This window comes from Camelus dromedarius, chromosome 5, assembly GCF_036321535.1.
Source record: "Camelus dromedarius isolate mCamDro1 chromosome 5, mCamDro1.pat, whole genome shotgun sequence".
NCBI classification, from domain to species: Eukaryota; Metazoa; Chordata; class Mammalia; order Artiodactyla; family Camelidae; genus Camelus; species Camelus dromedarius.
Genome location: NC_087440.1, coordinates 1,402,619 through 1,417,037, shown reverse-complemented (window position 1 = coordinate 1,417,037; position 14,419 = coordinate 1,402,619).

Below are 14,419 nucleotides of genomic sequence, written 5' to 3'. Positions count from 1 at the left end.
TAGGGCCTGAATGGGACTCCAGCTCCACATCATTTCATGACTCATTCATTCAGTAAATATTACTTGAGCACCTACTGTGTGGACACATAGTAAACAAGACAGGCAAGGACCTCGCTCTCCTAAAGCTCAGACTCTTGGGGACAGACAGGCAACAAAAAAAGTAAGTCAAACATAAATAAGATAATTTCAGCTCGTGACAATTTTTGTGAATAGTTTAAACAAGAAAATGATACAGAAATAGATAGGGTGGGGAGGGGGCTATGGTTACTATATTACTTTACTAAAAAAAAAAAAGAATGATGAAGAATTAACCATGCAAAGACCTGGGGTGGCAGGTGCAAAAGGCACTGAAGAAATAATGAGCTTAATGAGTTGGACAAAAAAGGGCAATGTAGCTGAAGGATAGTGATGAGGGGAAGTGGCATGGAATAAAGGTGGAGGTAGAAACAGATCGTGCGGTAAAACAGGATAAAGAGTATGGATGTAGGGGAAGCCACTGGTGGTGACATGATCTGCCTGACATTTATCTATGATCACTTGGCCTGCTGGGTGGAGAATGGTTTGTAGGGGAGCAGGAGAGGAGACAGGAGACATTGGGAGGCTGTTACATTCATCCCAGCAGGAGACAGTAGTGGTTTGGAGCAGGATCATGACAGCAGAGCCAGTGAGAAGTGGTCAGAGTCAGGATGCATTTCGGAGAGGAAGGCAGTGATAGACTTCAAGAGAAAGGAACTCAACTCTAACTTTCTTAAGCACAAAAGGAATTCAAGAATTCATTGGCTCATCTAACTGGGAAGAGCAGAGAGGGGCTGACCTTAGGGGTAGCTGGAACCAGGAGCCTGAAAATCCTTTGCTCTTTCTCTCTCTGGGTCTCTTCCTGCTTCTCTCTGGGTATCAGGCTCAACCCCACAGGCTGGTCATCTCCAGGTAGCTGCACCAGGCTGCAGAAAATCCGGGCTAACACCCTGACAGCTGGAGGGGAGGGAGTCCTCAGTTAGCTCCAGTTGGACAGTTCCTGGGAAAGGACTCTGACTCTCTTAGCCTGGGTCACATACCCACCTTTTGGATCAGTTGTTACGGGGTGAAGGGTGAAGTACCGTGGATGCCAGCTCGAATCTCTTGCCCATCGAATAGCCAAGAGAAAAAGGCTATGAGCTGGCTAGTCATGCCCATATATGTCCCTGAAGTGACCCCCTGACCACAATCCGCCCTGTCTGTCTTGGGGGAGTGTCACTGGGCTTTTAAAGGGAACTGAGTCCCCTTCAAGGGAAGCCTGCCCCACTCCAGGCTTTCCACTCTTCTGCCTGTTTCTCTTTTCTTCCTCTTATTCTAGTTCCCTCTTCTATAGCTTATGATTCCATGCCCGCTGTGTGCCAGGATGATCCCAGTGGTGGACAGTCGCAGGCACTGTCCCTGGCTTCATGGAGACTGCAGTCTAGTGGGGAGTCACGCACGTGGTCACACCAGGGATCGTGTCGTTGTGACTGCTGTGTGGTAAGTACCAGGAAAGAAACGTGCACACAGAGATGAGCGCACGTTACCAAGCCCTCCCTTCCTCATAGCCTCAAATATCACTTCTGGACAAATGAATCCTACCTTGGACTTTCCTTTCCTGACCTCTCCAGTCCCTCGTCTCCCTGCCTGGAAGAGGCTGGGCAATTCGTATTGGAGTGCAGTAGAAAGGGCTTTTGGCTTTTCCCTGATGTTCTAATGTCTTCCACCTCATAATTCTTCTAGTCTCAGCTTAAATATCATCTGGTCAGGGACGCCTTCTGTATCAGTTAAGAATTGTGTTTGGCTCTGGGTAACAAAGGCTCAAGTTCATTGGTTTAAAATACATAAGGGTTAATTCTCACATACAAGAATTTCGGCAGGAGCCAGTTACTGATGTCAAAAACTCAAGGAAATCAGGGCTGACATTTCTGAGATTTCCCTCATGGTCCCAAGAAGGCTGATGCAGCCCCTGCCATAATGTCCAAGCTTCAAGGAGAAAAAAAAAAAAAAGGAAAAAGGAAAGAAGGACCAAAAGATGTGGCCATCAAGTATAATGGACAAATGACCTGCCAGAGAGCATGGGGAAGCACAGACAAGGGCGGCATTTCCATAGAACAGTAGCAGGGCAGCCTGGTAGGCTAACCAGGGAAATTTATTTCCAGGGGAGTCATCCCAGGTTATGCCCAGCAGGATTTGATAACTGTCGTGGCTCAGTGAGTGCTGCACAGACTGTAACAGCGTGCTTACTGACCCCAAGAATACATTCTTCCTTCTTCCTTCTAATAAAAGAACCCTCTGAATTTCAGAGGCATATGGCCACTCAGCTAGAGACTGCATTTCCCAGATCCCTTGCAGTTTGGGGTGTTCCTTTGACCGAGTTTTGGACAAGAGATGAGACAAGCAGTGTGCTACTTCTGAATCACTTTTTTTTTTTTTGCAGTTTATATAAACTGTTCGGTTGAAATGTAACATACACGCAGAAAGGTACACAAATGCTAAGCTATGGCTTAGTGGATTTTCACATGTGAACACACCCATGTGTAGGAACATACCCTATCCAGATCAAGAAATAGAACACAGCCAGAACCCAGATGTCTTCTCACATCCACTTCTGGTGACTGTTTCCCACAAAGGCAACCCCTGTCCTGACTTTTAATACCATTTATTAGTTTGCCTGTTTTTATATTTTATACAGACAGAATCAACTAATGTGTGATCTTTTATGTCTGGCTTCTTTTTCTCAGCACTGTATTGTGGCACTCATCCATGTTGTATGTAGTTGTAGGTCACTCATTCTTTTTTTTTAACTTTTTTTATTGAGTTATAGTCATTTTACAATGTTGGATCAACATTAATTCTTGATTTCAGAGTATTTCATTGTGTGACTATGGCACTATGTCACTATTTTTATCTGGGGATCCTGTTTTTATGAGAGGAATTTCAACCCACCCACTTCTTTCCTCTGCCTGGAACATGACTATGTTGGTGAAAAGTACATCTGAAGGCAGGAATCATTGGATTACAACCCATGGGTCAAATCTAATCTGCAGCCTGTTTTTGTAAATACAATTTTATTGGGATATGGCCATTCGCATTTGCTTATGTAATGCCTTGGTTGCTTTTGCACTATATTAGCAGAACCGAGCAGCTGTGACAATGATTGTATGGCCTGCAGGGCCTAAAATTCTTACTTCTTGGCCCTTTACAGAAGAAGTCTGTGGACCCAGGCAACAGGTTAGAAGGAATCTGGGTGCCTGAATGACCTCATGGAGCAGAGCAGCCTACTTGCCCTGGACCAGCTGTCGACCTCCGGAGTGTTGTGTGTGAGAGAGGTAAGCTTTGGTATGATTTGAGGCACTGTGTTTGAGATCTCTTTGTTATGGAAGCTTAGCCTGTAGTGTAACTAAAACATGCATTATTTATGCTCAATCATTGCTGAATCAGTGAATGCCATGGCTTCAGAAGAACTCAGTCCTAGTCTTCTTCATCTTTACTACAACCAGCCATACGACCTTGGACCTTGAACCTCTTTTTCTTATCAAACCATATAAGCTTCAAAGAGGAGTAAAAAGGAAAGGTATCTGAGAAATTATTACCAGAAGAGGTCAGTTGTGTAATAACAAAAACCCCAGGCTCTTTAAATTCAGGAGGTTTTCACCTGGGGTTAACCAGTTAGCTTTTCTGCTTAATAGGTATATAGGTAAAAACCCAATGAAGGGGGAACCCTTTTCCTAAGAACAAGGGTGGTGAAGGTAGGGAAACACCCACTGAGCTGTCCAGGGTTCTGACCTTCAGTTCAGGGCTCTTTAATGTGAGCCCAGGGTTAAAGTGTCAGGTTGGGTCCTACCCTGAGCTCCAGGGCCCTAAGGGTAAACATTTTCCTGCTTCTCAACCTCCCACCTCCCCGCACTGAAGGTGTGATGCCTGCTAGGCTGACAGCCAGCAAAGGCTTCAAGGTGGTGGAGACTGCTCTGTGTTTCCAGGTCAGGGTGTTCTGTTCCTCGGGGTGGGCCATCCATTGTCAGCTGGTGCCAGGATACCTTCATTTTCACAAACATCACTTACACTCAGAAGCCCATTTAATCATTCATGCAGCTTGAACAGTAATTCTGCCAAGTCCCCAAGAGCAGCACATCCTCTTCTCTGCAGAGAAATTTCATAGAAAATGAAGTGAAATCCAAAGGTGGTGATATAAGGAAATGATAACACACAGGATAATGCAGCAGAGATATACGTACAAGGATGTTCACTGCAGTATTGTTGGAAAAGATGGTTTAAAAAATCTAAATGTCCAAGAATGGGGGAGGGTGAAATTATGGTACCAATGGAACCAATATTTCTTTTAGTGGCCAATTTTTATATTAAATCCAGAGAAGGGAAGCCTATAGTAGAATTAGTAAGGAAATTTTCTGAAAAGGTACATAAATTTAGTCCAAAATTTTTGGTGCTTAAGCACTGACTCGATGCCTCCATTTGAATAGGGTGGTTGAGAAGATGGATAGGTACCCAAGGGGAGCCATCCTTACACTGAAATAAAATCATCTCAGTGATCAAATGCTTTTTCAACCAACCTAGATATTGCTGGAAGCACTTCAGGAACATTTGCAAAGTATTAGAAATTTGGGCAGAAACTGGCGTGAAACAATGGTACAAAAGTATGTACTTTCTCCAAGAAAGGACATTCTGCAGCCATCACTTTTATCTGGGCTGTAACACTGGAAACTTTCTATGTCATTGACCCTTATCTGCCATCCTCAATTATATGTCTTTGACCTCTTGCTCCTGGTTATAATATAACTAAATACCTTCTTCAGTCCCTGACTAAATCAAAGTCCAAGAGTAGAATAAAATCAAAGTCTATCAGCCTTTCATTTTACTCATATGAGGTACTTGAAGTTTAATCATTCTCCTACACAGCAATCTTTGAATAGCTTTGTCTTGAAGAAAGTTGCTCTATAATGTGTTTGAGAAATGTCTAACAACTTGGTAAATGAGCCTGGTGTGTTACTTTGTCTGAAACTTCTTGTTCTCACCTTCACAAGCAAGTAAGCAGTCTTTCAGGAGAACTAGGTGGCATACAGTTGACCCTACTGTTAAAGAAAACACTGGAGACAATTTAGTTAGGACCACTTAGTTAAAGTTTTATCACAATCCTGCTGTCAGGGGAAAGGCCTCTGGTAGTCCCGAGTTAGAAAAGCATTTTGGTGAGCGGTTAAATAATCGTTGTTGGACTAGATTTAAAACACAAACAATATTCAATTACAAAGTTATTACAACTCTTGACTGATGTCAGTTGGGTGGATGGGGGACTAAGTTTCTAGAACAAGTCTTAATCCTCTTAAATTTATCAGAAAATTTTAAAAGCATTTTTTTTTTACCAAGAATTATAATTTCTTTCCAGAAGGAAATTGTGAATTAAATCATTCAAAAAGGAAAAAAAAGTTTTGTCCTGGATCAGGTTTGGGACAATTTTTCTTTTGGACAACCCTTTCTCTGGGCTCAGATCATTTTTAAAGATCTGTCTGTGTCAAAAAAAAGGACTCCTGTTATGTTAATTAAATTTCTTGCCTAGTTGATCACTTTTCCTTTTTTTTTTTTTTAATTGGAGGCAAGTAGTCATACAAAAAAAAAATACACAACTATCATTGCCAGAAGTATTTGTAGCCATATTAATATTATTCTTTTCAACCAGCCTCCTATATTTGGGGGAATTTCAAAACAAATACTGTATGTTGTTTCAGTCTGTTGGTAACTATCGCATGTGGTTTATGAGCCTGAATTATGTCAGTGTTATTCTGTGTGTCATGTTTTAATTCAGGGGCGCAACAGGAGGCACCTATAAACGCATGAAGCCTCTTTGCGTTCACTTATCAGTGTGTTTGCTCTGAGGACGAAAACCAACTATCATCTAACTCACCTCACCAGGTTTGGTGATCAGTTTCCACATCTCTTTTCCAGCTGCCTGAAGTTTGTCAATGTCGATGCCTAGAAGTACCTGTAGGGTTATGACTCTCTAAGCCATTTCCTTGAAGGGATTTGTAGCATCATTTCCACACATAAAATGCAGTGCTTGTGTCTTATCTCTGGGAAGGTTCAAACCTCATGAAAAGAAATTCATCTCTCAATATGACCCTCCTGGCTGGGCTTGGTTATACATTTGGTTTTTCCAATCATACTTTGGTGGGAAGGAGAACCAATTCTTATTGAATGTATGCAAATCACCTCCCTGGAAAGCAAGGGCCCTCCTGGCCTCCATTCTAGATAGCGCTGCAGAGAAGGTCAAGCTATGTGTCAGATTTTCAACAGAATCTACAGAGACTCTCTCAAGGGATCTATTGACAAATATGACTTGGCTATTTGCGGGTTGACTATTGTAGTTAGGATAAGGAAATTGTGAAAGGAAAATTTTATTTTGTTTAGCTTAACTCATTTTAAAATGAATACACTTTTTGGAGGCATCAACCTTAAATTCATCTGAGTATTTATTTGGGTTAAAATTTCTGTTTAAGATTTTCTACAGAGTCTTGTCCTCCTGGACAGGACATTTTATACATTCTGGGTCCTATGACAATGTGGGGCGCTCATTCTGAGGCATTTGACCACTGGCTTCTGAAAACTGGATGATCGGAAGTGCACAATACTATTTCTCTCATGAACCTTGAGGGCTCATCTGAAATAAGGTACCAACTAAGGGGAAGGATTCACGAAGATAATAATCAGGGAGATTTAGGGTAATAGTACCTTTACATATTAGAGAGAGAGTTCCTTTCAGTTTGAACATTTAAAGCCTGCTAATTTGAGGGTTAGAGATGCAACAAAAAGGTCTTAAATCATATGCCTAGCAGAATACAGAACAGTAAAGAAAAATGCTAAAAACATTCTAAGACAACACAATCCAAGTTCCATCACTAATTTCATTCAGCCCTACGTGGTGGATTCTCTGTAGGCAAATATTGGGTCAGCTATCCACATTCACAGATTTATCTGCTTCTAGATAAAGGAATTCCAGAAATTCTGAGATTTAAGTGCTCTGGTACAGTCTGCCAGGTAAGATCAACTCACATGAAAAGGCCAGAACTCATGAGTTAATGCCCTGAAGTATCTATAGATAAGATTGTTCCACACCATCATGCACTGCTGATGGGGATGTAAAGTGGGGCAGTAGCTTTGGAAAACACCTTGGCAGTTCTTCTAAAAGAGGAATGTGAATTTCCCATCTGATCCAGCAATGCCACTCCTAGGTCTGTATCCAAGAAAACTGAAAACATGTCCACACAAAAACTTGCACATAAATGTTTATAGCAGTATTATTCATTATAATTAACAAGTAGAAACAACTCAAATTTCCATCAACTGATGAATGAATAAGCAATGGAATATTAGTCAGCAATATAAAAAGAAATGAATTACTGATATATATAACACAGATCAACCTTTAAAACTATATAATGAAAGAAGCCAATCACAAAAGGCCACATCTTATATGATTCCATTTATATGACATGTCCAGAATAGACAAATCTACAGAAACAGAAAGTAAATCAGTGGTTGTCTAAGGGCAGTGGGGGTTGGGGAGGGGTAATGGCTAAAAGGAATGAGATTTATCTGAGAGGTAATGAGAATGTTCTAAAATTGGCTGGAGTAGTTGGTACCCAACTCTGTGAATATACTAAAAGCCACTGACTTATACATTTTAAATGGGTGAATTGAATAGTATGTGAATTATATCTCAATGAAACTGTTCAAAAATAACAAGAGTATCTGATACAGCCCTTACCACCAAGACTGTAAGATCTTCCTTTGATATTTCTTGCAGAAGCTGTGATCTCTGACTTATATGCAAAGGTATTTAGGCAAATATGAAGAGAGAGCAAACACCACCTGTTGATGACAAGATTAGTCAGCTCTGCTTTGATTTATTTATTACAATTGCAACTACACCAGAATGGAAGAAGGTGGAATTCCCCACTGGAGAGCAGGATGTAAGCAATGGGCCTCTCCATAACGTTTACATAAAGACTTAATTGATCATCACTCCCAAAGGGAAGGATATATTACAGACTGTGAACGTTTTAACAAATCTCCAGGTATGACACTCTGTCTTATGAAGTGTAAAGTGAGTACCACAATCACCTCCAACTGACAGAGTTACTATAATTCTAGGAGAAATCTTTTTAGAAGCAAATTTATTGACAATCTTTATGCATGAACAGAAATATATCTACTGCCCGACACAGGATATATGATAACATACCCACAGTGGCACTTCACCTGTGGAAACATACAGGGTAGTTTGCGCTTCTCCTTTTGATTCCACAGCTTTCCGCATGTTCTGAACCCAATAAATAGAGAAGGTTGCTATTAAGGTAATTGAAAACCGTGGAGTGTGTCAGTCACATGCAGTTATTTCTAGCATCCCTCTTCTTTGTGATGCCACCTGAGGGTACAAGGTGAAGGAGTGAGGCTTGGATGCTGTCTAGCAGCTCTCTAGGAAACAGCAAAGACGGTTTGGGTATAAGATTCAGGCTAGCTATTTTATTACTAGCTTTTTTTTTTCAGAGAAGAACAGCAGCGAAAAGGACTTTCAGATAAGAACCCAGGTGTCCAAGAACAAGAAATGGCCACGGCTTGAGCTGTTTTATTAACTGGAGTTTTGCGGTGCTTTGTAACACTGCAACAGAAGGTAACACAACAAACAGGAATTCCAGCTGCTCTAGAAGCGAGAAATCTTTTACAGTTCTGTTTGTTTGCTTACAGTCATGTGTGGATTTTATATTTCCGAAAGTCATGAAACTTAGTTAATAGACTCTTTTAATAGTATACATTTGGGAAGTTACAGCAAAAACCTTCTCACATCAATGCAAAAGTACACATTTATTTCACTACCTCACATCGAGAACAGACTGTGTATTAATGATCAGATACATGATCGATGTATAAAGCTGGATTTTTAGTACTTTAGTATACATAAACGTACCACTTATTTAATTAATTTTAATATATCTCAATACATATATATTTGAACATGCAGCCTGAATAGTGATAAGTACATTATTTAAAACTTTAAATTTTTCTTTAAAAATAAAATTAGCCTGATAAACATATTTTAAGACACTTTTTATTATGTTGGTTTTATTCTTGTAATTTGAATATGATGAAAAACATACATTCCATACAGACAAGAGTACATTAAAAACATACGTTTTAAGAGTTTCATTGAGATGTAATTGACACACCATACAATTCACTCATTTAAAATGTGCTCAGTTCAATGGCTCTTAGTAAATTCATAGAATTGTGTAACCATCAATGCAACCAATTTCAGAACGTTTTTACCAACCCTTAAAGAAACCTTGTGTCCCTTAGAGGCACCCTTCAATTCTCCCAGCACTCACCCCTGCCTACTTAGTATCTCTCTAGATTTGCCTGTTCTGGACATTCATATAAATGGAATCATACATTTATTTGGTCCTTTGTGGTCTTCTGTGACTGGTTGTAGAAAGGACTGTGGTCTTCACGTACTTGTATGCTTTCTGTCTCTATTCCTTTCAACTTCTTAAATTCTTTTCAGATAACCAAAAATCATTTCTTAATTACTTTAAATTAATATGTCTAAGCCCTTAAAGTTAGTGATCTTGGAATTACTATTTAAACTGACATGAAAAATCATTGATCACTGTTGGTATTAAATACACACCCTAACTTTTACTCAGGTTTTTCAAGCAGAGCAATTCTGTGCTTCCACATGATTTGCAACACTGACTGAATTTTACATACCACACCAGTTATTATAATTAAATTTAGTTAAGACCCTATGTTTATGTCTACATGGTTTTATATTTTTGGTGTAAAGAATGATTATTTGTATAACCTGTAAGAGAAGCGTGAGGACTTTTTAAGAAAATTCCAATTAATTAGGCTTATCAGAATATAAATCCAAGCCTTACAAGAGTTAAAGTGTTACATTGGTAATTTACTCATATTGTGATTAAATCAGAGCCTTTTAAAAAATTGAACTTGTCTTTTGGTGAATATGTGTACACTAGGAATAGAATTACTAGGTCACAGGATAGGCTTATAAGTTCAGCCTTAGTCGATACTGCCAAACTATTTTCTAGAATGGCTCCCGCACCAATAATGTGTGAGAATTCCCGTTGTTCTACATCAGGGCCAACATTTGGTATTTTCTGTCTCCTCAGTTTTAGCCTTTCTGATAGTCATGTGTTTATATCTCACTGTGGCTTTGATTTTCATTTCCCTGATGACTAATATGCTTATACATTCTTTGAATATCCTTTTTTGTAGAGTGTCCAACTCTTTTTCTCATTGTGTTATCTACCTTTTTAAAACTGATCTCTGGGAATTCTTTATATACTGTGGATATGAGCCCTTTTCCAGATATACACAATAGCTTTCTCTTAAACCATGTTTAACAAAGCATATTTAACTTTGATTTACTATGATCAAAAGTATTAAGTGAAGTTGAAGTTTTATATAATTCTATTTGTTTATCAAGTATTGATACAACTTTTAATATGTTGGTTAAAAAGTCTTGTACAGAAAGATTTCTTAGAGCTAGCCTAATATCTACTTGGATATCTTTCATTCCCTATGTCATCTTAGTAATCAGGCACTTTCTATTAACTAAAATGCCATCGTTCTTTTCTGAACCCTTCTTTCTTCCTCTTTTTATTTTCCCAAGAGTTCCTGAGACTTGTATTCTAAATTTATGTAAATGATTACCAGTCTCTAGACAAGTAAAATTACGAGCTTCATTAAATGTAGGAGGCTTTACTATCTTGTCAATTTCCTTGTGTAGGTAGGCAAAGGTACTTTATAAAAAGAAATTACACTCCTTCCCTTTAATACTGCACAGCTCTTTTGCCTGGGGAGAAGGGGTTGAGAAACAAATTAAAGAATTTTTGATTTTATCTCTTTAAGCCTATTTTAATATTTACCTATCTTGATATTCACGATCAGCTGCAAAGAGAAACTTTCTTATCCTTTTGTCCTGTCCCTAGAAGTCCCTGCTTCTCATTCCTGTTAGTACCACGTCTAGCTTCCCTTCTTGGGACTCTGATATACTTCAGCTGTCATGTAACCTCGCCAGTGTCTCTCCTCAAGAACACCCAGTCCTGTGGGCCCATGCTGCCTCTGAAGCTCTCCCCGGGACGCAAAGTCATCTCAGGCTCCTGGTGGCGGAGTTTGTTGCATTTGTGTGTCATCTGTAAGAGCTGGGGCCGGTGTGGAGGTGGCTAGCATGTCCCGGTCTTTCCCCTGCGCGTGGTTTTGCAGACCCAATCCTACTTTACCGAGAGCTGAACAGATTAGGAAGTGACATCTATTGAGACCACAAAGGGGACTAACAACACAGACAGCCTAATGGGAGTCCGAAGCTCTGGAGCGTGTGTGATTGTCCGCCACGCTATGACGGGAAGTTAGTGCGCAGCGCCCCCTTGCAGACTTCTGCTGAAACCACAGGCAGTAGATGGCAGTAAGTGGAACTTCGCACTGAGGGGCTGCATCCCAAAAGACATCACTGGGTTGCGTTCCTTGGTTCAGTTCCTGCTGCTGACGCGGGCCGGGTACCTGTGCGTGGCAAACCTTCCCCTGGTCACATGTGGCATTGCCTCCCAGGCCACACGCAGGAATTCTTGCGGACTCAGGCATCCCCCACCTTACCAACCAGAGCTCTGATGATTTTCCTCTCGTGCCCCTGCTCCGTTTTCCACAGGGCTCTGGCAACAGTCAGTTATAACAGGCTAATTACATACACACATTCTCTCTCTCTCTCTCTCCCTCCCTCCCTCCCTCCCTCTCTCTCTCTCTCTCTCTCTCTCTCTCTCTGTGGCGGTTCTCCCCACTCCTCAGAAATCATACACACATAGGTTTAGTGTGGGAGGACGGGGAACAGAGGAGATGTTTCCTGCTTCTTTCCACTCCCAGATCTGCTCTCTCACCTCTTCCCCCCAGTTACAGAAGCCAGTCCCACATTCTAGATTTCGACAAAACATCTCCACTTATCACTTTAGTTTCAAAGCATTCAAGGCTGAAACATCATCATGGTCACCACTAAGCAGTTCTTCCTGTCTGTCAATGATACTGCTTTTGTCTTGTCACTCAAACTCAGAACCTGGAGTTATTTGGTTGATTCAAATGCACACATATTCCATTCATCAAGGGAGAGAAATTGCTGGAAACTGGAGCACCAGCCAAATTAGCATTATCTGGGTTCTATTATAGCCCAGTCTTCTTGGATGTGCTTTCTGAATATCTTTTTTTTTTTTTAATTAAAGTACAGTCAATTACAATGTGCCTATCTCTGGTGTATAGCACAATATTCCAGTCATGCATATACATGCATATATTCATTTTCATATTTTTTATTAAAGGTTATTACAAGATATTGAACATAGTTCCCTGGGCTATGCAAAAGAAACTTTTTTTAAAAATCTATTTTTATATATACTGGCTAACATTTGTAAATCTCAGACTCCCAAATTTATCCCCTCCCACCCTCTTTCCCTGGTAACCGCAAGATTGTTTACTGTATCTGCACGTCTGTTTCTGTTTTGTAGATGAGTTCATAGTGTCCCTTTTTTTTTTTAGATATCACGTATAAGTGATATCATATGGTATTTTTCTTTCTCGTTCTGGCTTACTTCACTTAGAATGACAATCTCTATGTCCATCGATGTTGCTGCAAATGGCATTATTTTATTCTTTTTTGTGGCAGAGTAGTATTCCGTTGTGTAAATATACCACAACTTCTTTATCCAGTCATCTGTCGATGGACATTTAGGTGGCTTCCATGTCTTGACTATTGTATATAGTGCTGCTGAACATCTTAATTTATTACCTAGAACTCCTTGCCATTAGAGGCTGACATCTTCATCTTCTCTGTGTGCTTTATAGTAGCTCCAGCTGTGGATTTGTCTAGACTTGGAAATGGACACTCCCCCTCTCCTCCGACCACCCCATATATCCCCGATTTACCACCAAGAGCTTCAGAAAGAGTTCCATTTTATCAACCTGGGAAAACTTCAGCCATTAAAATAATAACATGTTCAGTTTTTCAAAAAGAAGTTTGCTAAAAATCAAAAGACCATCCACTAGAAAATTAGATGTCAATGGTAGGAGGCAACTCTTCCGAGGAAAGAAAACAAATTGGCCTTGGCCTCTCAGACTGGGCATTCTCTATGTGTTCGGCAGAGGGCTCTGTGAGCGACTCCAGGCAGCTCTGTGGGGTGGGGCGAGGGGCGGGGCTACAGCTGTGAAGAATTTGGGCTGCTGAAAATTAATTGTAGCATAACGCAGGCTAACTCAAGGAGAGAAATGACATAAACACAAATATAAAGAGTCACACTTTATAGAGCAGCCAGATTCTAAGGAAAAATCCCAAACGACTATTTGGGTTGTATTTATAGGTCATGTTGTATGGGAAAAGACTATTTTAAAAATATTAGAATCATATTCCACTTACCCTAAGAGAGGACACTAGAAGAGAACTTGATTGGAGGAATAGAAAGTTGAGATCCCATTTCGCTCCCCTTCTCATATATATGATCAGATGAGCAGAATCACTGGAAATACACCTCCCTTCCTCTTTGCCTCTCTTTTATTCAACACAAGGGCGAATTTGTCAATGTCTATGTACACACTAGACAACTCCCCTCAGTAATTCCAAACTGTGTGAGAAGCAGAGCATTAAAAGAGCACATAGAGAAAGACATTAAATCCACGCAGGCAAGAGCTCAAAGCTTCAGGGAGGACTCTGAACTTAGCATTAAAGAACAGATAGCACTGGAAGAGAGGTGGGGAGCGCAGTGTAGGAAGAGCAGCATAAGTAAGGGCATGGAAGCAGGGATGTGCAGAGCTCATGATTTGGGGGAAAGGACTGGTCCAGGGTCACTGAGCCAAAGACTGTGTGATGCGGAAAGTTGGTGAGAGTAAGACTAGAAAGGAATCTGCTGTCCGTAATTCTACAACCAGGATGTGTGACCATACTCAAGGAGAAGGCCATTGCACGGGCCTCAGGAATACAGAACCTAAGCACTAAAGGTCTTTAGAGGTCTTCTGAGGACAGCTTTCCCTGCCCATTTTTCTTAAGAATCTCTTCTATGTTAACCCTTTATATGGGAGGGAACCCCCAGGGAGAGGCAGAGCGGGCCTTTGATTCACCAGAGCCACTACAAGCAAGAGTTAAGCCTCAGTTGCCCCAGGCGCAAATTGGGGATATTGACTTCCATAATACACAGGATTTCTTCAAAGGCCAAATAGATTCACAGGCTTTGGAGCAACATGGGCTAGCTGTGAGGACCTTAGATAGGTAACTACCCAGACTTCACGGGGCCTCAGATTCTCTTCAGTAGAATGGTTGTAATAATATCTACCTGGTATGGTTGATAGGCAGATTAATAAGGGA